Here is a 21233-nt window from a genome sequence, read left to right on the forward strand (position 1 = left end):
CACTGTGCTGTGGCTAAGCTGAGTCCTAAAAGAGCAGGCCCCATGCAACAGAAAATGAATGATTTTGGTTTTATATAGAGTTACCACTGGTGCTTTGCTCAAGATACAGATTCTTTTCATGGAGATAATGTAAAAATTATTATATGAAGAATTAGTTGCTTTTGAAGTTTCCTTTAACAAAGTGTTACTCTATAAAACAAAAGATGATCCTCAGCAGTAAACCTTGAAAAAAGGGAAATCCAGAATGTCCTAACCTTTCTAATATCTTTTCCCTCACAACCCTAGATACCATAATGTGTTCATGTATACAAAGCAAAGGAGAGAAAAAGTAAAGATAAGGCAACACCAGAAAGAGGACTCTGTTAAAAACTCTGCCTAAGTTATTAGCTAGGATTCTTATTATACAGTTTATAGCAATATATAAAGATGTGTCAAAAACAGAACATACCTTGTCATGTCCTGAATCTCCGCCTCTGACAGTATCTGGTGCCATGTGTTCAATAGTGCCACAGAACAAAGACAACAAATCGAAGAGGTATGACAGGCAACAGTTTCTGGTGGGAGACAGGAAATTTTGTAGGTCATATTTTATGAACTACGAGAGGCCTGAGCCAGGCCTGCACCCTCTCACAGTCTGGGGCTCCCTGTGGGCAGCTGGACAGCCTTAGCTTGCTGCAAAGGCAGGCTCCTGCCACTGCCACTGCCCCTGCGCTCGCCAGCTGTGAGCCAGGCTTCTGGCTGAGCTGCTCCCCATGTGGGAGCCCACTGACCACCAGAGGGCAGCTCCTGTGTTGAGCATTTGCCCCCTGGTGGTCAGTGCGTGTCACAGCATCATAGCTTGGTCTTTCTGCCATTAGGTCAATTTGCATATTAGCCTTTTATTAGATAGGATGATATAAAAAGACTAGGATAACATAGCTAAATTCTATTGTGATTACTGTTTATTGTACCACCTAAAAAGAAATACATGAAACACAGACCATATTTTATTTTTATTTATATATGTATATATCATAATTAAGTAGTTTTAATATACTTATTAGCATTACCTATGACATCAGGAGGTCTCAGTTTGATTACAGTCAGGGCACATCTAAATATCCTTTTTTTTTTTAGGAAAATCTTTATTGCTGAGAGCATTACAGATGCCCCCCTTTGCTCTCCAGGGCCCCCATCCACCCAGATCCCACCCCACGCCAGACCTTCACCACCCTATTGTCTGTGTCCTTAGGTAATGCATATATGCATATAAGATTTTTCCTGAATATATTCCTATACCCCTCTCACTCCTTTCCTCTGAGATTTGTCAGTCTGTTCTGTTTCCATGCCTCTGATTCTATTTTATTCATCAGTTTATTTTGTTCATTAGATTTCTTGTTCATTTATTTTGATTTTTCAATTCAGTTGCTGATAGATATGTATTTATTGCCATTTTGTTGTTCATATTTTTTCTCTTCTCCTTCTCCTTCTCCTTCTCCTTCTCCTTCTCCATCTCCATCTCCATCTCCATCTCCATCTCCATCTCCATCTCCATCTCCATCTCCATCTCCATCTCCATCTCCATCTCCATCTCCATCTCCATCTCCATCTCCATCTCCATCTCCATCTATCTCCATCTCCAAGAATACCCTTCAACATTTCATGTAATACTGGATTGGTGGGGATGAACTCCTTTAGCATTTTCTTCTCTGTGAAGCTCATCTGATGTTCAATTCTAAATGATAGCTTTGCTGGGTAGAGTAATCTTGGTTATAGGTTCTTGCTATTCATCTCTTTCATTATTTCTTGCCACTCCCTTCTGGCCTGCAAAGTTTCTGTTGAGAAATCAGCTGACAGTCATATGAGTGCTCCCTTGCAGGTAACTAATTGCTTTTCTCTTGCTGCTTTTAAAATTCTCTGTTTTTCTTTAACGGTTGGCACTTTAATTATGATGTGGACCTCTTTGGATTCATCTTGTTTGGGACTTACTGTGTTTCCTGAACTTGTAAGACTATTTCTTTCACCATGTGGGGGAAGTTTTCTGTCATTATTTACTCAAATAGGTTTTCAAGATCTTGCTCTCTCTTTCTTCTCCTTCTAGAACCCCCATAATGGGAATGTTGGTACACTGGAAGTTGTCCCAGAGGCTCCTTACATTATCTTCATACCTTTTTATTCTTTTCCCTTTTGTTCTTCTTATTAGGTGCCTTTTGCTTCCTCATGTTCCAAATCATTTATTTGATTCTCAGAATCCTCTATTCTACTGTTGAGTTCCTGTAAATTATTCTTTATTTCAGTTAGTATATGCTTAATTTCTCACTGGTCCTATTTTTATGTCTTTGGCATTCTCACCAAGATCCTTGAAAGTCTTAATGAGTCCCTTGAATCTCTCATTAATTCCCTTGAAGCTCTCATTAAGATCCTTGAGTGACCTTAGAACCATTGTTTTGAACACTGTCTCCAGGAGTTTGCTTACTTCCATTTCTTTCATTTGTGACATGTTTCATTGTCTCTGTACTTTGGCAGCTTCCCTGTATCTGTATTTGTTTCTATGTATTAGGTAGAACTACTATGTCTCCTGGAATTGGTAGAGAGAACTTGTATATTAGGTTTCCTGTAGGGCCTAGTCATGGCTCAGACTCCCCAGTCACCTGAGCAGGGCACTCTAGGTGTGCTCCTGTGTGGGCTGTGTGCACAGTCTTGTTGTAGTTGAGAATTGACTGCTGTTGGCATCACTCGGAGGAACTGATTTCCAGGCTGATGGGCTGTGAGGACCAGCTGCATCCCAAATGGAAGAGCTTCTGTGCAGGAGACACCCATATGGAATAGGACTTGTTTCAGTGGGGCTTTGGTGCTCACTGAGTCAGCTCCTTGAGTGTGTTGCTTGTGGATGTGCAGAGCTGTAATCTGTTATGATATGAAGCTCTCCACCAGATTCATTGGCTCTTGGGCCTCCAGGAGGTGCAAAGTCAGCCACTGCCTGGGGCCACCTAGCAGGAGCTAAAGAGAGATCTGCAGATGGCTGCTATTTGTTTTGGGCTAGGAAGCGCCCAGGCAAGACCCAGCTGTAAAGCAAGACAGGCTGGTGCTAGTGCAGAGTCTTCGGCCTTTTATTGATAGGTTAGATGCCAGCTGCTGCTTGTTTGAGATTCTAGCAAAGTCTGAAGCCTGAGCCAGGATAGGCCACTCATATGGAAAATTGGCTACAAACAGCTTGGGTAGGGCTGCAAATTGAATGGGGTGAGGTCTCAAGGAATAACCAGGGTGGAGAAAACAGTGAGAGCCACGCTGATGGAAACTCAGATATGGCTGCCAGTCAGCTTTGTGACTGGGGAGGTCCCAGCACAGGAACAATGAACCTTGCAAGCACACACTTAACAATCATGCTGGCAAGTTAACCTCAGGGATCCTTCTTTTCAACAAAATTAGATGTTTATGTTGAAAGAGTCAGTACTTTAAAAATTAATGCATAATTCGGGCCAGTGTCGCTCAGTGGTTGAACATTCCACTATAAACCAGGAGGTCACAGTTCAATTCCGGTCAGGGCACATGCCCAGGGTTAATGGCTCAATTGCCAATAGGGGGCATGCAGGAGGTAACCCATCAGGTATTCTTTCTCATCATTGATGTTTCTATCTCCCTCTCCCTTTCTCTCTGAAGTCAACAAAAATATATTAAAATTAACACACAGATATACATATGATAGGGTGTACCCTACCACAGGGCATAATCTTTGCAAACCAATCTGAGTGTACAGTATTGGTGCACAACAGCATGGACTGGTGAATGAAGCACAGAGCAATCTGCCACAGCTCTCAAATCTCCCCTGTAAGTACACCCCCTCGTCTCCTACAAGGTGGTGTGCTTTGGCCAGCAGCCATCTGGTCCCCTGGCAAAATAGCACTGTTAGAAGTGTTCAAACGCATCTCTGTCTGTAACGCTGCACAACAATGCATATCTAACAGCACTCATTCTGAAATGCAGGCTGAGACTGGAGGAGGAGGAGGTAGAAGTAGGATGACTTGGATGGATGTCAGCGGTCCAGTCAGGAAGTGAGACCCAGACCTGGAGGAACACAGCTGTGCCGGACAACTAGCAGGTGTGACCAGCCACTCAGACACTTGATGGGAAAGGTTTAAACATTGGGGAACAAAAGCCGGAAAAAGAAAATGGGGGGAGAGCAGATTAGTGGGGGCTAGTTAAAGTGTGGGTGCAGGTGAGCTCAACAGGATATACACGTGACACTGACAAAATGAAAACTCTAAATGCTAGAAGACCCCAGAGAAAGGCACCGATGGGCAGGATGGTACGATGACTTTACAGAGGCCAGCTCCTATAGACTTGGAATATTCTATAGTTAATAAATAAATGTAACCTGTAAACTCCCCATTTGAGCACCTTCACTAAAGATAAACCTGAAGTGCCACTATATTATGTTCAAATATAACTTAAAAAAGAGAAATTAGAATTCTTTAGATATCAAGAAAAAAATCATGCATAAAAGCCACTCAGGTTGGATGTTTTGAACACACGAATGGGATTATTTTATTATATCAAATTTTCTCAAATTTTAAATTCATTTGATGTCTTCAAAATAAAATATAACTTAATAGAGCATTTAAAAATAGCAATGCCGTTTATGTCACTGAAGTTATTTAAGCACATACATTCATTCGATGGGATTTTAACACAAATCAGCAGAGACCTGGTTTTATTTTTAAGTGACTCAAGGGCCATTCAGTGACTGGCACCAAGGGCTTCGTGCCCCTCTCATCCCGGGAGGCCCTTCCTGGCCCCACAGAACTGGAGTTCCATGGGCGCAGCGTCGGGAGAGCTCCTCGCTGGGCACAGGCTTCAGGGGCTGCCCTGGGCTGAGGCGCCGCCATGGCTTCCCTGGAACCGTCACTGCTGGTGCCCTTCAGGCCACGAGTGAAGGTGAAGTGAGGAGTGGCCATAACCTCCCCTGTTCCCGTCAGTGAACTGACCTGCTAGGGGGTCAGGCCCATGGCTGTCCCCGCATCTCCCTGCAATCCTGTCCCGGCCAGAACCGTGTGGCTGTGGGGGGTCCCAGTCTGACACAGGAGGGGGGGGGGCTGGGAAACTCTGGATCCACACGGGCTCGAGGAAGGCCCGGGCTCCGTCACACTCTGCAGGGAGCAGCGAGGTGAGGATGGAGGGAACCCCGACCTCAGAAGGCGGCTCCCTACGCAGCTGGTGCCCGCAGAGCAGGGCCCCGCCTAGAGGACCAAGCCCGGCCCGCCCTGCCCTGCCCGGCCCTGGCCACCTTCTGGGGGAGGGAACGGACCACCTGCAATGGGCGCTGCTCCCCCGCGGGGCTGGCTTCTGAGGCCTCAGCACGGACTCCTCACCGCGGGCTTAGCTGCTCCAGGGCCGCCCCGCGCCCTCTGTGCTCCAGCCCATGCCTGCCTCGCGCTTCCTGAGGCCATGAGCACTGGAAAGCCACCATCTTCAAGAGACAGGGACTCCAACTTCCGGCAGGGGCGGGACTTCCTGGGGAAAGCTGGGAGCAGGGGGGGGCGGAGCTTCCTGGTGGAGGGCAGGGAGCAGGGAGGGGCGGGATGGCGCCCCCTGCTGGCCGGAGGGCCGCAGCCCCGGAAACGCGGCCACAGTGTGTCCACTCTCAGAAGCCTGGTCCCCTGATGGCGGTGAGAGCAGAGCTAGGCTCTCACTTCAAGTCAGGTGGGTCTGGCTTCTCCTATGGTAACTGGCACTTAGGGAATGTCTACTTCACATCTTAATAAGGTATGACTTTCAAAATACTGTCTTGTTAATTCTGTGTTAGCAGTCAAAAGCTGAATTCCAAATGTGTTTCCTTCTTTTCTGCTCTCAGCGTCCTAACCACACACATTCCTCTTCCCCAGGTAAGAAAACCACCCCCTTCCTTGCCATGAGATGGGTGCCTGTGGATGGTGAGGGTCGGTCACATACACAGCAATGAAAAGATAAAGGCACCTGAGCATCAAAAATACCACCCCCATTCTGGTAATGTCTCCAGGAAAAGGGTTACATTTCACTTTCTCAGTGTACTTTCTCACGGTGCCTAGCACATAGTAGGTGCACTTGGGGGTGACCAACGTCCCACCGTCAGGCTCTTTGGTCTTTGGTCTGAAATCCAACTACTGGATTTCAGAAGGCTAGAGAAATGGCTGACTGTGGTACAAAGGTGAAAGATCTGCTCTTTAATAAAATCTTGTATTCATAGTTTCAAACTGTAAGTCATTGTTCTGTGTGAGAAACACCAGGACAGAGGACTGAGGGAGGGTTTATCTTCTAATAATGTGCAATGAAGGACATCTGTGCCATGGTGCGGGGCTCAAAGTGGTGGCGGGCACACAATGGAGATGTCCCTCAGGAGACAAGGGGTTGTGCCCTCGACCTCTGTCAGCACCACACCACAGTGACTTGCTCAGATGTCCCCACCACTTGGCTGGGGCCCTCAGAGTTGGGGGCCGTGTCACTGGCACCTGCCTCATAACATAACTTCTGTCCTGGCAGTCCTCTGTGAGTGACACCCTTTTCTGTGTCCTTCACAACCAGAGCCAAACTCCTCCCTGGCACACATAGCTCTGCGGGATCCCGCCCTCTCTCTGACCTCATCTCACTCCACCTGCCCTTGCTCATGGGGCTCCAGGCACGCTGACCTTCTTCTGATCCCTTGTGCACCTCAAACAGATGCTCCTTACAGCCAGCCTCCCCCTGAGGAGTGGCTCATGCTCCTCTCAGCTCTTGGCCAACTCTTGGATACATCTCAACCTTTGGGTCTCAGTTTATGCGTGTTCTCCTCAGAGTGACTTTCCTGGCCACACGGTCCAAGCAGCTTCATAGGCACCCTAGGATTTTCTCACAAGATCTCCTGTTTTTATTCTGTGGCCTCATCACAATCTGTTCATATGCTTTACTAGTTTAATACCTGTTCTACCTTGTAGACCTTGAAGGGGGTGTCTGGCTGTTTTGTTCGCTGCTGTGCCCTATAACGTAGCATATGTCAGGCATCACTGAATATGGATGGACGGGATGCAGAGCCCATGGGGTGAATTAGTGAATGAATAAACTGATGATTTAAGAATTATGGTATTTTCCACAAGAAAAAAAGTATAACTGTGTGGTAATGGATATTAACTAGACTTATTGTGGTGATCATTTGCAATATATGCAATATAAAATCATTAAGTTGTATACCCAAAACTAATATAATGTCATATGTCAATTATATCTCAATTTTTAAAAATGGAAAAAAGTATGATGGTGTTGATATTATTTAAGTTATTGATAGTACAGGATCAGAATGTTTTATGTTCAATTACAATATTTTTTACATTATAAAAATAATGTACAATCACTGCAAAAAGTCAAACTAAACAAGAAGATATACACACAGTTAATTTTCCCTGTCCTCTCTATAACCCCTCTCCTTCATATTCACCAATGTTAATAGTTTTTTATGTGTGGGTATTATTCCAGATTTTTACATAAATATATATGTGTTTCTTCTTTCATGCATGTGTGTGCATGTATAGATTCTACCAGACTTTTCTAGAGAGGGAATTTACACCCCCTTCAGCAATGTGCGACTGAGTCCATTCTCCTCCATCTCAACTAAGAATGGACGTCGTAATTTCTAACAATGTTTTGCAATCTCTGCTTCCTTGTGGATGAGGCTTCAGGGAAGTCATCCTCCTTCTGGAGTCCTGAGGCCTGAGAATGGAGAGCGGATCCCCCCTTCTGATGGGTTGCACAGTGACCTTGGCTAGAACACGTGGGGAGCAGGTGGTGGAGGGGAGTGGGAGGAGGAAGTAAATGGGCTGAGGAAAGTGAACATGGACGTAGAGGCTGTGTTAAGGAGACTGCCTTTGGCAGTGAGGATACACAACTTGCCGGAGGGAGGTCTGGGTCAAGGGCGAGTTAGTGTATGCTGACCTACTTAAAGAAAATGCGTCTTAATGACCAAATACCTCCGTGTGTCTCTAAAAAGTGAGGGCAGTTCCTCACCTACCACACATCCTTGTCACACCGCCAATTTTCAGTGAGTCCTCCCTGTCATCTAATAGACCGTCCAAATAGATCCAGAGACACAGTAGAATGGAACAGACTGTGAAATGTCAGAAGGGGCGGGAGTGGATGGGTGGGTGGGAAGGGATTAGCCAAAAACTCGTATTCATATATGCATAACCCATGGACACAGACAATAGGGTGGTGGAGGCCTGGGGTGGGGAGCAGGGGTGGGCTATAAGGGGTCAATGTGAAAAAAAGGGATATATGTAATACTTTCAACAATAAAGATTTAAAAAATAATAGTCAGCCCACCTTTATATTTTGAGACCTTTGTCTTAATTGAGAGAGTAGGTTTTAAGGAGCCACACCCACAGCAGGGAAAGCATTGGAAATTCAGGGGAGAGGGACTGACGATGGACAGATTAGCCTGGGGAGAAAGGAGGTGGTGCTAATCACACACAGAGCCAGGGTTTGAGCTGTGACACAGCAGGCAAATGCATGCTCTTAGGGGGTGGTTGCAGGGAAGAAGAGATGGGAATACAGTGCTGATGTAGCTTCTCTGTGTTGGTCCTCACATCCTAAATAATAAAAGCCTAAAATGCAAATTGACCTAACAGCAGAATGACCAGTGGAATGACCAGTCGCTATGACACGCACTGGCCACCAGGGAGCAGATGCTCAACACAGGAGCTGCCCCCAGCCCTCAGGCCTAAGGCCAGCCAAGGTGGGTGCCAGTGGGGGCTCCCAATTGCCCCACTGGTCACCCCGCAGATCGGCCCTGATTGCCTTGGGACCCTACCCATGCATGAATTTCACATACTAGGCCTCTAGTATAAAATTAAAAAAAAACCCTGTCTTTAAAGACCATCTTGGTATGTTGAATATATTGCAGATCCCTGTTACAGGTGTCTGGTCTTCTGCACCACTCCAGGAAGAAATTTTTGGGCATTAGTGGCATGGTTTTAAAATGAGTGAGAAAGTAGAACCGAGAGAGAGAGAGAGAGAGAGAGATATGTTATGAGCCGTCTGAGTCCCTTGACCCTTGTAGGGATAGAATTAAAGTATGCATTACTTTAGCAGTAGGTGACTAGCATAATATGGAAGTAAAAGAAAAAGTCCAGTGATGTTAATTCAATTTATTTTGATTCTCCTTCCCCCAACCCCCAAAAAGCTGTGGAGTGGACTCAGAATCAAAGTGAAAGTAATCTCAGAGATCATAAAATTCAAATCCTAGAAGTGTTTTGAGGTCTCCAAGGTTATTGCTTGGCCCATGGAGTTGTTAGTTTTCTTGCAGAATATTTTCTATGACTTTTTTTTAAAATATATTTTATTGATTTTTTACAGAGAGGAAGGGAGAGAGATAGAGAGATAGAAACATCGATGAGAGAGAAACATTGATCAGCTGCCTCCTGCACATCTCCCACCGGGGATGTGCCCACAACCCTAGTACATGCCCTTGGCCGGAATCGAACCCGGGACCCCCAGTCCACAGGCCGACGCTCTATCCACCGAGCCAAACCGGTTTCGGCTTTTTTTTTTTTCTATGACTTTTAATAGTAGATTTTTGAACCAATGCTGACAGCTATTTCTTTAATGTATCTATGGCAGAGAGAAAAATTCAAGTCCTCAAAAGTGTTCATTACATCTGACCGATGTGGGCAGAAGTTCTTGTGCTTTATAGTAGAGTCCCAGCTGCAGTCATGGTAAGTGTATACTCCATAGATTTTGTGTAAATAAAGGTAGGGCTGCTCCTCTCTCTCTCTCTCTCTCTCTCTGCCCCTCCCTCCTTCCCTCCTTCTCTCTCAATCTTTCTTGCTGCTTAATTAGCTGTATTTCAATACCATAATTTGCTTGCATGCCATAAAATTGACATGTTTAAGCATGCAATTAAACGGATTTATGGATTTTAGTAACTGAAGAGAGTTGTGCACCCATCACCACAATCCAGTTTTTAAATTCCTCTCATCTTAAGAAGATCCCTTGTATGTGGTTTGCAGTCAGTCTCATTCCGTTCCCAGCCTCGGGCAGCCGCTCCGCAGGCTTCTGGCCTTTGTGGGGTTGCCTTTCCTGGACAGATTACAGAATCAAAATGCAGTTTTTGTGCCCCGCTTCTCTCACCAGCACAATGTTTGCCGGGCCCCGTGTGTGGCGCCTGTGATGCTGTAGTCATCTCTGTGCCATTGTTCACGGTGCAGATGCACCGCGTGTGGTTTACCCCTCAGCAGTTGATGGACATCTGGTCTGTTCCCACTTTTTGATATTGTGAGTTACTGCACTATGAACACTGAAGCTAAGGTCTCTGTGTGGACATATGTGATTTCTTTTTCCTTGGGGAGATTGTTAGGAGTGGAATGGTTGGGTCAAATGATAAATTCACATTTAACTAAGGAATTGCCAGACTGTTTCCATTCCCACCAGCCACATCTGAGGGGTTCAGTTTCCTTCTCCTTGACAAGATCGGGTATTGTTGGTCTCTGAATGTAGCCATGCCAGTGGCTGTGAAGGGGTTTTAATTTGCATTTCCTTAATGACTTATGATGTTGAGCATCTTCTCTTGTGCTTATTAGCCACTCATTTATCTTCTTAGCAGAGATGTGTATGCATGTCTTTGCCCATTTATTTACCTCTTTATTTTGAAATAATTATAAATCACAGGAAGTTGCAAAATAGTAGAGGGGTCCTGCACTCTTTTTGCTCCAGAGGTAACATCTTACATAACTTTAGTACATAATTCAGTACATGATCAAAACTAAGGAATTGACATCATATTCAGGCCTTATTAAGGTTTTATCAGTTTACATGGATGTGTGTGTATGTGTGTGTGTGTGTGTGTGTGTGTTCCAGGAAGTTCTCTGTGTGTAGGTTTGTGCAGACACCACAGTGAAGGTACAGAACTTCTATATTACCTTAAAGCTCTCCCTCATGCTTCTCCTTTATAATCACATACACCACCCCCACTTCCACCCCTACCCCTGATGACCACTAACCTGTTCTCCATCTCTATACTTTTGTCATTTATAAATCTATATATCTAAAAGCCTAATATGCTAAGTGTCCGACCATTCAACCATTCGACCAGTTGCTACAATGCGCACTGACCACCAGGGGGCAGACGCTCCGACCGGTAGGTTAGCTTGTTACTGGGGTCTGGCTGATCAGGACTGGGCGAGACAGGCTGGACATGTCCAGGAGCCAACCTCCCATGGTCCCTCCCAGGCCTCTAAAATATTTCTTCTAATTGCTTTCCTTTCAATGTGCACGAATTCATGCACTGGGCCACTTCTATATATAAAAAAGCCTAATATACTAAATGTCCGACCATTCAACTGTTCGACCAGTTGCTATGACGTGCACTGACCACCAGGGAAGATACTCTGACTGGTAGGTTAGCTTGCTGCTGGGGTCTGGCCGATTGGGACTGGGCAAGATGAGCTGTACACACCCTGGAGCCCTCCTGCAGTCCCTCCCTGGCCAGTCAACCTCCTGTGGTCCCTCCCCAGCTAGCCAGCCCTGATCAGGACTGGGCAAGATGGTCCTGATTAACCCTGATTGGCTCCGATAGGTCCCAGTTGAGACTGGGCAAGACAGGCTGGACATATCCTGGAGCCCTCCCACATTCCCTCTCCAGCCAGCCAATCTCCTGTGGTTCCTCCCCAGCCTGTAAAATATTTCTTCCAATTAACTTCTTTTCAATGTGCATGAATCCGTGCACTGAACCTCTAGTGTTATATAAAGCAAAGGCTACAGTATAAAACCTTTTGAGGTGGGATTTTTGCAGTCAGTATAATACCCTTGAGATCATTATTGGATGAGTCAGTACTTTGTGTTTTTGTAATTTAATCTTTAACTGCATAAGGTTTCAAGAGCATAATGATAAAACCCAGCTCATCTTTGTCTCCATCACCAACATACAGGCAAAGGACGCTGAGCCAATGGAGATAAATGCAGGCACTCTTCTTGATAACTTGAAAATCATTATGTGTCATAATTTTCAGACTTTCAAATAAAAATGTGTCCTTTTTTCAGAAGATAGACACCATGTTGGTCCCGGAAAGCAGTGGAAACCTCGTGCTGTACACGGAGTAGTTCGGGTGAGTCAGAAGCAGCCTTTGGTGCCTTTGTGGGACTGCCCCCTCAGCTATGATTTGGTAATGTTGCTTCAGTTTGATATTTAATATTTGTTACTTATCTGTAGGATTTGGTAGAAGGTGTTCTAAGAGTTGAAAATGACGTCTCCAATGTAGGTTGGCCCTAAGTTGGAGATCTAAGACTCACCACCTCGGATGGATTGGCACTGGGAACCTGGCACAGATGGTGAACCAGCAATGAGTACAGGTAGATAGTTTTAAAAAAGTTAAGCTGAAGTTTAACAAAGAAGGTAGTTTTGAAATTGACATATGGGCAGCTTTGCTAAATCTCAGAGGTTTTGTAAGGACTCATTATATGAAATGTATACTACGTTGGCTGGGTCTTTTATCAGTTGTAAAATTTACACACATAGTCATGTAAATTTTACAAATTTAAATGATGAGATTTAAATACATACACACAGTTTGAAGAATAATGACTGTACCCTCATCTTCCCACCTCCCTCAGATAGACACCATCCTGACTCTTACAATAAATCAGTCCCTTGTTTTCATTACTCTTTGTTTTGTAATTATGTAGGGGTCACTTAAGAGTGAATTATTTCGTTTTTCTCGTTTTGAATTTTTATATAAGTGACACCATATCATATGATCTTCTCTGACTTGATTTTTTTGCTCAACACTGTGCTATTTTTAGATTTATCTGTGTCAGGTAGCTTTTGTTTCTTATTCTCTGTTGCATGCTATTCCATTGTATGATACCAAAACCTTTACTCTTTAACTAGTCACTAGGTTGTTTGTGTTGTTTTTTCTAGTAAACAATGCTTTTATTTAATACTAGGGGCCTGGTGCATGAAATTCGTGCACGGGAGGGTGGGTGGGGTCCCTTAGCCCAGCCTGCACCCTCTCCCATCTGCAACCCTTTGGGGGATGTCTGACTGCCTTTCACAATCTGGGACTGCTAGCTCCTAACCACTCGCCTGCCTGCCTGCCTGCCTGCCTGATCGCCCCTAACCACCTCTGCCTGCCTGATCACCCCTAACTGCCTTTGCCTCACCCTGCATCTGGGACCCAAGATTCCCTTCTCAGGCCAGTCACAGGCACCCAGGACCTGGGCTTCCCACCCTCTGGCTGGCCTCAGGAACCCAGGACCTGGGTTGGCTTTGACTGGGCTAGCCGCAGCGGCAGGCACGCAGCACCACGGGGTGGGCAGCTTGTCCCTTTCCCAGGCCACAGGCGCAGGCGCTGGCTCCTGGGACCATGGGGAAGGTGCCTTGTCCCTCTCCCTGGCCGCAGGCACAGGTGCAGCTGCTGGCACCTGGGACCATGCAGTGGGCAGCTCGTCCCTCTCCCAGAGTGCAGCCCCAGCTGCTGGTGCCTGGGATCGTGGGGCGGGTGGTTTATCCCTCTCCTGGGCCGCAGCCTGGCTGGTCCCCATTCCTCTCTCATGAGCTCATTTGTGCCCGCTGGTCCCCATTCTTCTCTCCCCAGTGTTGAGTGTCTGAGCAGTTCCAGCGTGAGGGCGCAAGGGCCGGAGGGTGTGAGGGTGTGACGATCATTTGCATATTAGCTCTTTATTATATAGGAGTATTTAGTGATTTTTAAAGGGATATGTTTATTGATTTTTAGACAGAAAGGGAGGGAAAGAGAAACACAGATGTGAGAGAGAAACATTGATTGTTTGCTTCCCATACACACCCTGACCAGGGATCAAACCTGCAATCTAGGTATGTGCCCTGACTAGGAATTGAACCACAAACAGTGTATGGGATGACACTCCAACCAACTGAGCCACCTGGCCAGGGCCAGTAAACAACATTTAAAAATTCTATTTATGTCCCCTAACCTCTGGAATATATGCATATCACCTTGGCCGTGTGGTGCCAAATAGTTTTCCAAAGTGTAGGTTGTACCAGTTTACAACATCTCCCCTTCCTCTTGGCTTTTCACAGTGTTTGAGAGTTCTGAATGCTTCCTTACCATTCATTATTGCTTTCCCTCAAGCTGGTGCCTCATTTACAGCCCGGTGAGCATGGAGTCTGGGCACCCATGGGCTTTGCTGACAGGGCTGAGGGGGGGGCCAGGCTTCTCCATGGTGTTTGTCTGGAGTAGGTTGGTTATTGTCTCAAAGGTTTCTCTCTTGTTAGGCTGTCCCTTTCCCGGTTCTTTGCTATTCAGGGACAGCAGTATTTCTTGGGCCTATTTTTTGTCTGGTTCCCATCATGAGGTTGTGCCTCAACTTCCGTGCAACGTGGAGGCCAGTCCAAGACCTGAATGGTGTTCCAGAGCAGTGTTTAGTTCTCAGGTCTTTTGCTGTGCCCCTGCTGGTCCATTTCTCACGTGGGTTGCTGAGGCCTGCCCAGGATTTCATCTGCATGCTTAGAAACTCCATTTCTCTGTTTCCTCCCCTCACTCCTAGTTGGGAGAGTGGAGTTACTACCTTGCTACTGCAGGGTGGGGGTGGGATGTAGTGCAGGAGGGAAGGGGAGAGGAACACTGCCTTATTGCAGAGCAAGGATGGAAACCAGTGCTCCTGCCCCTGCGCAGCTGCTGCACACCAAGGCAGGAGGCTGCCTCCTGGCACTGCAAGCAGGGCTTTCTGTCCACATCTGTGAAGCTGCAGTGCCTGAGGAGGAGGGGGGTTGGGGCCACAAGGTTGTTTGTGTTGTTTCTTCTAGTAAACAATGCTTTTACTTAATACCAGAGGCCTGGTGCAGCTGCGGGGTGAGGCAGAGGCAGTTAGGGGTGATCAGACAGGCAGAGGTGGTTAGGGGAAATCAGGCAACCTTGTTGCTCAGTGGCCCCCCTCAGTGGCCCTCCTCCCCCTGCCAAGTTTCTGCAGAGCAGGCCTGGCCTGGTCTCTATTGGGGAGGGGAGGCCTACTTGGTTCTCACAGTGCAAAGGGCTCCAGACCAGAGCTCTCCAGGAGGAAGGAGACCACTGAGTGCATGGCTAGTTTGCAGTGTTGCCTGGAGTGGGACCAGCGTGGTGACAATGCTTCTGTCCTGCTTGGTCACTATTTTCCTGACACTTTGGCTAGAAAGAGCAAGGTCTTGGTCTGCGTCTGTGGGCAGTTCTGGATTGTAAGCCGATCAAGAGCCCAAGGACAGGTTATGTCAGGAAATTAAAATACCAAAACTTAGGGAAGTCATCAGAGCTCACTCCTGGTTTCCAGCTTCCTCACCTCTCTGTCTTCTGTTGCACTGCAAGTTTCATGCAGTTTGTTGTAGCTGTTGCAATAATTAGTAGGAGGAGTAGTATGGAATGTGCTTAATCAGTGGTGAGCTGGGGGTCTCTGGTAGCTTTTGAAAAGTGTTACATACACACTAGTGCTCCAGGGTCCATAGAAAAAAGAATAGCCACCTTACAAGAGAAACCACGTTAGGGAGCAGAGTTGGAGGAGGGACGTGGCGCTCTCCACAGCAAAGACACACTGTGTCTCCTCTTTTCATTTCCACTCAGGAGCATATCCACTTACTCATTTCATTCAACAGCATCTTTATTGTTCTCACCACGATGCTGGGCACTAGGGATATTCCACCAGGAAGGGCACATGGAGCCCAGGTTCTCAAGATGCTGGCCATGTAGAAGTGATGTCAGTGACTTTAGAAGATAGAACACAGGAGAAGAGCTTTCCGCAGGGCCTGGCCCAGAGCAGGCCTCCTGGAAGCTCCTGCTGTCACTATGATTTTGTAAAGTTGGCAGTACAGGCTGATTGCAAGATCACTGAGCAACGTCCTGGTCATTAGATTTGGCTTATAGTTTGCCTTTTGGGAAAATGCACTACTGAGGCCATGGCAATCACTCAGGTGGCTTGGCATTTGTATTTAAATCTGCCAATAGTTAGCATTCTGACATTATATTTAAATCTGCCAATAGTTAGCATTCTGACGTGAGCCTGGTCAGGGTGGGCTGGTGCCACATCTAGATCTGAGGAACCCCATAACTGAGGGATTGGGATTCTGAGGCTGCTGGACCAAGGCCCAGTGTAAACGCAACAGGGTAGACGCCTCTCCGCAGAGACCTGACTGCAGAAGCAGCCAGCCTTCCCAGTGCTGCTCGTTCCTTCTTGTTAAAAGCTCTATTCAGACACCTGAAGCCCTGCCTGGAAGACTTAGTTCAAGCTTGGCTACCTCCCCATCACCCCCAACCTTAGGCTTCCTGGATTTGTAAGTCTATTTCTTTCAGCAGGTAGGGGAAGTTTCCTGTCATTATTTCTTCAAATAGGTTTTCAATATCTTGCTCTCTCTCTTCTTCTGGTACCCCTATAATTCAGATATTGGTATGCTTGAAGCTGCCACAGAGGCTCCTTACACTACCTTCATATTTTTGGATTCTTTTTTCATTTTGCTTTTCTGGTTGGGTGTTTTTTGCTTCTTCGTATTTCAAATCTTTGACTTGATTCTTGTGATCCTCTAGTCTGCTGTTGGAACTCTGTATAATATCCTTTATTTCAGTCAGTGTATGCTTAATTTCTAGTTGGTCCTTTTTCATAACCTCAAGGGTCTCGAGTTCCACTGATGCCAGACAGTCCAGTTTCTCCCGTATGAGTCTAGGTCCCCAGAGACTCACCCGGAACTGGAGCTCAGAGCTTGAGACTCCCTACCGATTGAAAAAGACAACCGTGTCCTCAGCCGTCAGCCCTCTCCGCGTGCGCCTCCTTATCTCTGTACTTTACTTCCGCACCGAAGCTCCTCTGAGTCTCGGTATGCTTTTCTCTTTCCTTTTTAGTTGTAGAATTTCCACTCAGCCAGCCTTCCTGTGGTTCTGGATGATGTCCATTCCGTCTTTTAGTTGTATTTTTGAAGTTGTTGTGGGAGGTAGTGTTTACCTATGCCGCCATCTTGGTTTCTCCTCTGTTTGTTTGTTTAGTATCCCCATTTATATTGTTCTTTAGATTCAACAGATAAGTGGAATCATATGATATTTGTCTTTCTTTGGCTGACTTATTTTGCTTAACATAATATACTCTAGGTCCCTCCGTGCTGTTGTAAATGGTAAAATTTCACTATTTGTTATGGCTCTTTATTATTCATGTTTTTTATCTTTTACTTCTTCTTCTTAAAGAAGACCCTTTAATATTTCTTAAAATACTGGTTTGGTGGTGATGAACTCTTTTAGTCTTTTCTTGTCTCAGAAGCTTTTTATCTGTCCTTTGATTCTAAATAATAGCTTTATTGGTTAGAGTAATCTTGGTTGTAGGTCCTTGCTTTTCATCACTTTGAATATTTCTTGCCAATCCCTTCTGGCCTACAAAGTTTCTGCTGAGAAATCAGCTGACAGTCTTATGGGGGCTCCCTTGTAGGTAACCAATTGCTTTTCTCTTGCTGCTTTTAAGATTCTCTCTTTGTCTTTAACCTTTAGAGTTTTTATCATGTTGTGTCTTGGTGTGGGCCTCTTGGGGTTCATCTTGTTTGGGACATTCTGCACTTCCTGAACTTGTATATCTATTTACTTCATCAGGTTAGGAAAGTTTTCTGTCATTATTTTTTTTAAATAAGTTTTCTAATTCTTGTTCTCTCTCTCTCCTGGAACCCCCAGATGCTGATATGCTTGAAATTGTCCCAGAGGCTCCTTACACTATCCTCATTTTTGTGGATTTTTTTATTTTTGTTATTCTGATTAAGGTATTTTTTTTTGCTTCCTTATATTCCAAATTGCTGATTTGATTCTTTGCTTCAGCTACTCTACAGTTGATTGCCTGTAGTTTATTCTTCATTTCAATTAGTGTATCCTTCATTTCTGATTGGTTCTTTATTATGGTTCCTGTATGTGTTTTTATGCTCTTGAAATTTTCACTAAGTTCTTTAAGCATTACTGTGACCATTGTTTTTAGCTCTATATCTGGTACTTTGCTTGTCTCCGTTTCACTTAGCCTTTTTTTTTTTTTTTTTTGGTGATTTCTCCTGTTCTTTCATTTGGGACCTGTTTCTTTGTCTCCTCATTTTGGCTGCTTCTCTGTGTTTGTTTCTATGATTGGGTAGAGCTGCTACATCTTCCAGACTTGATAGAGTGGCCTCTGTAGTAGGTGTCATGTAGGACCCAGTGGTACAGCCTCCTCAGTCACCTGAGTTAGGTGCTGCAGGTATGCCCCTTGTGTGGGCAGTGTGTACTGACCTGTTGTAATTAAGCCTTGATTGATGTTGGCACATCACTGGGAGCAATTGATCCCCCAGGCCCATTGCTGTAAGGATCAGCTGCAAGAAAGAGCTGCTGTGTAGGCCCTACCCTACAGAGCAGGACTTACTTCAGTGGAGCTTTGGTTCCCACCGAGTCTGCCCCTTGAGTGTGTTGCTGGTGAAGGTGGTAGACTTGTAATCCAGCATGTTCTGAAGTTTTCCATTGAGTGCACTGGCTCTGGGGCCTCCCTGCATATGCAAGGTCAGCCACCACCTGTGCTCTGCCTAAGACCACCTGTCACTAGCTACAGAGCAATCTGCAGATGACTGGGCTTGGAGGTGTTCAGGGGAAGCCAAGCTGCAAACCAAGGCTAGATGCAACTAGTACTGGGTACACCAGCAAAAGGTACAAGGTACACAAAGGCCAGATACTGCTTGTTTGAGAGACTTTAGGCAAGTCAGAAGTATTAGGCAAGAGAGGTCATTTGTATGAAAACACCACTGGAAATGGCTTGGGGGCAGATGCTTCAACCAGTAGGTTAGCTTGCTGCTGGGGTCCAGCTGATCGGGACTGAGCGAGATGGGCTGGACATGCCCTGGAGCCCTCCTCCAGTCCTTCTCTGGCCCAGTCGTGCACCACTAGAGTCCCTCAGCCTGGCCTGCACCCTCTCAAAATCCAGGACCCCTCAGGGGATGTCAGAGAGCTGGTTTCAGTCCGATCCTGCAGGCCACCCCACTTGGGAGGGCACCAGATGCAGGGGTCATGGCTGGTGAGTGTTGCTGTGGCAGCAGGAACCTCTCCCAGTTGGGACTGATTGGGCACTAGCCTGCAGCAGGCACAGTAGGGCCAGGATGAGCATGAGCAGCAGGTAGGAGCTGCAGGCAGCATTGGAGTTGGGGTTTCAGCCTGATTCCTGAAGGCCACCCAGAGGGACCCTACCCATGCACAAATTCATGCACTGGCCTCTAGTATCATATTCTGTGACATTACAATCATTGGTCTGTTTTGAATTTTGACCAGATCTTTCAGCCATGCCTAATTTTTGCAGCATCATGCATTGGTCATCTGGAAAATATTGGTTCACTGAGTTACACAGATCTTCCAAACACTAATTCATTTCATTTTACAGTATCAAAAAGTCCTATTTGTTAGTACCACCACTGATCTCATCAGAAAAATCTGTAAGTACTGGGAAGCTATTCAAGTTTTCCAAACTTCTAATTTTCACTTTAAAGCTTGAATGTTATGATTGGTGGCAAATACTTTGACTTTTTTTTCTTGAAATGACAGGCTCACTGTTTATTTTTTAGAAAATGTCTGCCATTTGCCCAACTTTGAATAACCATAGCTTGTCTGTCAGTAAAAATGCTGTTCTGTGAGAAAAAGCTGCTCCTTGAGTTTGTGAGTCAATTGCATGAATGCTTTTCCCAGTGACCTCTAGTGTAGCTGGATTCTATTGCTGTGATTGGCACTAAGACACCAGCAGTTTTAACCCATTGCTTTTGCAACATAAAGGCAAATATCAATACACTGAAAATTTACATGCAATTTAGTATTATTATGAGAATAATACTCTTAGACCTGCTGAAAGGGGTCGTGGATCACACACAGTTGAGAACAACTGACGTGCCACGCCCCGAATAGGACAGAGGTCCAGCACACTCTCTCTCGAGAGCCCTCTCACATGACTATTGTCTGCGAGTAGTCTTCAACGTTCCAATCCTGAGACGAGAATTTGGTTGGAGGTTCGTAAAACTTCTATGTCAGAAATGCTGACATAGGAAGGAGAAGGAAACCAAAGTCACTACACAACAATAAACACACATTTGACTCTTCACTGGGTAGAGAACTGTGCGCTTCGGAAGAGCATAGAGCACAGGCCCTGTTCTTGAGGCATCTGCCGCTGACTGGCCGCCTGAAGCAGACACAAGGCATGCAGTCATCCACGGCAGCACTTCCTGCCAAATGAGTGCAGATAAAACATGCAGCAGCTCCTTGGGGAAAGGAGAGCTCACTCATGCCTGGGATATCCAGTTTGCTCAACAAGTTTATCGAGGGCCTAATGGGTGCTGGACACTGTTCTGGGTACAAGGGATACAGGGATAAGATAATGTCTCTGACTTCATGGAATGTCTTTTCCAGGACAGGAGACAGGCAATGAATAAGTATATCCTATAACAACAGGCATGCATGCGGCGAAGAGAACTAAAGCTGGGCAAGGGGTCCATAGTGATGGGGGCACAGGAAGGTGCCATTTCAGACAGGGTAGTTATTGAAGCCCTGGGTGACTCGGGAGGCAGGAGCTCAATAAAGAGAGGGTGTGAATATCCATAGGAAACGTGCTCCTCAGAGAAAACGGGGTATGAAAATGCTCCGATAGCACATCATGCCTGGTATTTTGGAGGAACTGCAAAGACTTGTGGCTGAGAGCAAGGAGGGCAAGGGTTTGATTGAATTCCAGACAGAATGGGAAACCAGCAGGTTTTGAAAGGCTTCACCACCTATCACACAGCAGGAGCTATAAATTGATAGGGTAAAAGACAATCGGCAAATATTGTCACATGTTTTGGAAAAAACATACCCCTCCCTCTGACAATTTCCCAACTGTGTGGTTTTGTAGAATTGACCAGCTTGGTGCCGCCCTCACCCGTGGCTGCAGCGGTGGAACAAAGTGATATACTCGAGATAATCCCCTTGTGGGTAACCATACCCCACAGAGACTGTTTTATGGTAAATTGCATTGACCGACCACACCTACAATGAATATGTGTAAGATTCTTTGGGAGAAACAGGATTGGGATATTTTGCATTGGAAGTTTTATTTTATTAACATTGTTTACTGTTGTTTCATTTAGTTTTATATTTTACTACTGAGTAGAAATGGAGACTCCAGGATAAAATGAGCTCAGTTATTTAAAATGAAGTTACATTTTCTATATGTTTGAGAAGTACATTTTTACCTCCCTATGACAAATTTGGAAATGTGAACCAGAATATGTGAGAAAATGTAAGGGAAAAATGTTCTTATTTTTC

Source organism: Myotis nattereri, assembly GCF_964212035.1.
Source record: "Myotis nattereri genome assembly, chromosome: 10".
Lineage (NCBI taxonomy): Eukaryota > Metazoa > Chordata > Mammalia > Chiroptera > Vespertilionidae > Myotis > Myotis nattereri.